Raw genomic sequence first — 3858 nt, forward strand, 5'->3', positions numbered from 1 at the left:
GCACAGTGCGTCCTATCTGAGAGGTAGGATCAGAACCACGAAAGGACGGTTCCTGAGAGACCAATTCATTTTTCCAACCGTTTTTGTAGGAAATTGTGGTGCACTGTGTCAAAAGCAGCACTAAGATCCAGAAGCAGCAAAAGTGATGAGGCAGGCTTATAGTGTTGAAGGCACTGCAGAAGTCCAACAAAGATAGGTGTAGCATGTAGACCAGGGGTGGGCAATTAATTTTTATCAGGGGCCGCATGAGAAACCTGAATTGTGTCAGAGGGCCACCAACTTTCTTTCATTGTAAAATGCTCAAATTAAATATTTTGAATAGCTGATGCTGATAATCAGAAGAATATAGCACTCTGTAAATATTTATATTAGGCTATGTGAAATTGTGGTGTATTGGTTAAATAAGAAAAACAATCATTGAACCAGTGCAATTTATTTTTAACTTGTTAATTTCCACAAACAATAACTTGTAATGTTCTCCACCTCATGTTACCTCTTCAGTGAGAATAATCCAGTCTGTTCTGGGCTTGAACAAGGGCATTGGAATCTGGCGGAATGTCTGAAGTGGCTATGCGAAGGACAGCTAAAAGGTGGTCAACAGTCATAGAGGAACTATGTTTGGATTTATTAAACTTCATAACTGAGAATGTCTGTTCACAATGATAGGTAGATCCAAAGAGGACTAGGATCCTCTGAGCATGCTTCCTCAGGTGTGGAAAGTTCTCCTCTTTGAGGGAGTAAAAATCCAGCAGTGAGACTGACTTGAAGTGATCTGCCAGAAGTGTGTCAGACTGCAGATCTATGAGTTCCATCTGAACTTCACTTGGGGCATCATCCACACTGCAGTTGAAGGGAGAAGAGACCATGTGCATTTCACTCTCAAGAGTTTTGAAATCGCCTTGAAAACTCTGCATGCAATGTTTCTAACATGGTTGAGTACTTTTGGAGGTGATCGCCTGATCTTTTGGCTTCCTTAAGTGTTGGCAAGTGGGTCAGAATGTTGTCCTTCACTTGGCTTGAGAGAAGCTACAGTTTTCTCATAAAAGCCTTCACTGCACTGTACATCTCATGCACAAAAAGGCCCTTGCTCTGCAGTTTGACATTAAGTTCGTTCATTAGTGCGGTCACATCCACAGTGAATCCGAGGTCTGCCAACCAGTCTTCATCTGAAAGTTCTGAGACGTCATGACCTTTCTGAACACAGAACTCCTGAATCTGGTTTCTCAGGTCCCAGACACTTTTCAGAATTTTGCCAAGGCTGAGCCACCTAACAGTGCAGTGATAGCTTATGTCACCATGTTCAGCCTCATTTTCCTCCAACAAAGCAACAAACTGTCTGTGATTCAAAGCTCTCGCTCTGATGAAGTTAACTATTTTAGTGACAGAATCAACAACATGTTTCATTTTTAACACTGTCTTACACAACACTTCCTCATGTATGATACAATGCAAAAATGTCAATTTCTGATCAGGGTTCATTTCTGTCACTTTATCCTGCATTCTCTTTAAAAGTCCAACATTTTTCCCGGCCAGATTTGGACAACCATCTGTTGTCACACCTTCAAGCTTGTTCCATTTCAGTTCTAACATGTCCATACATCCATACATGCATTTACCTCTCTGAACAAGTCATTACCTGTGGTTGTCCCTTTTATTGACTGCAAGGATGCCAACTCCTCCGTGATTTGAAAGTCTGCGGTTATCCCACGTAAGAAGATGAGCAGCTGGGCGGTGTCACGTACATCGCAGCTCTCATTCAAAGCCAGAGAAAAAAAGTCAAAGTCCGCCGCTCTTTTCTTCAGCTGAAGCTCTAAATTTCCCGTGATTTCCTCAATCCGCCTCGTTACAGTGCGTCGGGAGAGTGAAACGTTCTCAAACGCGCCCTTTTTTTCTGGGCACATCAGCTCAGCAGAGTCCAATAAACACTCCTTAATAAACTCTCCGTCGGAAAATGCCCTACTTTTTCTGGCGATTTTATGAGAAATTACATAACTTGTCCTGACGGCTGCATAGCTGGAAGTGTGAAGTTTAGTGAAAAATCCTTGTTGGGTTTGTAGTTTTGCTAGCAATGCATCAGACTCCCTTGCACGCTCTTCACCAGACAGGTTTCTGTATTCATCTTCATGCTTGGTCGTGTAGTGGCGATTCAAATTATATTCTTTAAACACAGCAACCTGTGTACCACAGACTAAGCACACTGCTTTACCTTTAATTTCTGTAAAGAAATATTTGGCAGTCCATGTCTTGTTGAAAATACGGCATTCGTTATCAACTTTTCTTTTCTTGGGGTGTGCCGACATCTTGAGGGTACCCTGGCGAACAGTATCACCTTCACTCACTCAAGTGTACACGCGCGTGAAGGCGCTACGTCTATGACGTGTATATGTAGTCAAAATAAAATTTCAAAATAAAAGTTTAAATTTTTTTTTTAATTTATGGTGTTTATGATTGGTCTTACGCGGGCCGGACAGGGACGTACAAAGGGCCGGATGTGGCCCGCGGGCCGTAATTTGCCCAGGTCTGATGTAGACTATAGCGTCCGCCACTCTCACCTTCTCCTGTTAGGCAAACTGCAGACGGTCGATGGCATGGCGGACCTGTGGCCTCAGGTGGTGTGGCAGCAAATGCTCCATGGGCTTCATCACATGTGATGTCAGGGCGACCGGCCTGAAGTCGTTGAGCTCCTCAGGTCGTGGTTTCTTTGGGACTGGGGTGATACAGGATGATTTCCACAGCTAAGGGACCCTTCCCACTTTCCAGGCTCAGGTTGAAGATGCGCTGTAGAGGGTCTCCTAGCTCCAACGTTCAGGCCTTCAGCAGTCGGGGGGTTACTCCATCTGGACCAGCTACCTTGTTGGGTTGCAGCCTCCTTAGCTCTCCACATACCTGGTGCAGTGATCTTGAGTGAGGGGAGGGGGTGCCCTCCTCCACGCTGGTGTTCAGAGGGAGAGGGACACCTGCAGTACTTTGGGGTGAGAAATAGTGGGGGTGGTTAAACCTGTAAAAAAGTTGTTCAACTGGTTAACCCTCCCCACATCTCCTTCCACGGCTGCACCCCGCTTATTGCTGCAGCCCGTGATGAGCTTCATCCCTTCCCACATCTCCTTTATGCTGTTGATCTGCAGCTTTTTCTCCAAATTCCTCCTGCACTTCTCCTTTGCTTTGACTTTGAGCTCCTTTTGCACTCGCTTCCGCTCCTGCTTATCGCCGTCTTTAAAGGCCCTCTACTTCTGGTTCAGAAGGCAATTGATCTTTCTCGTGATCCAGGGCTAGTTATTGGCATTGCAGCTTACAGTTTTTACAGGAACAACAGTGTCCATACATAATCTTATGTAGTCAGTAGTGCAGTTTGCCATCTCCTCAATAACCCCACTGTTGAACCCTTGCAGGACATCCCAGTTTGTAGACCCAAAGCAGTCTCCTTCAGAGCCTGCTCTGCCTCAGTGGAACATTTCCGGAATAAGCATGTATTGCAAAAAAAAAAAAAAAAAAAACTGGTGAAAATAAAAACCTCTTTTTTTCTGTGTTCCAATTTAGATTACTCAATGGTTGTAGCATTCACATATATATTTCAGTTTGGAACAAAACTTCAGTCTTACCTTTCAAAAGAAACCAAAGCAGTCCATATTCCACATTTCAAGAACAGCATTAAATTTACCTTGGGACGTCTTGGATTGGGGATTTAGGCGATTTTACAGAAACAGTGAGGGGTTAAGAAGAACAAAATACTTTTTGTCGCAAGCAAATATTTCACGTTTCCACATATACACTTTGTTGTGAGATATCCATTAACCCAGGCTTGACAGACTGCTTTTCAGCCACTTGGTGCATTATCTGCTCCAGTTGCATGTTACCAAC

At 44.0% G+C, this 3858-nt stretch overlaps 1 pseudogene; it reads right to left on the minus strand.

Annotated features, from left to right (window-relative positions):
• Window positions 1–837: 837 nt before the first annotated feature.
• Window positions 838–1643, minus strand: LOC148357409 (general transcription factor II-I repeat domain-containing protein 2A-like; annotated as a pseudogene).
• Window positions 1644–3858: the final 2215 nt, after the last annotated feature.

Source organism: Urocampus carinirostris, chromosome 11, assembly GCF_059441175.1.
Source record: "Urocampus carinirostris isolate Australia breed hairy pipefish chromosome 11, RoL_Ucar_1.0, whole genome shotgun sequence".
In the NCBI taxonomy this organism is placed as follows: Eukaryota; Metazoa; Chordata; class Actinopteri; order Syngnathiformes; family Syngnathidae; genus Urocampus; species Urocampus carinirostris.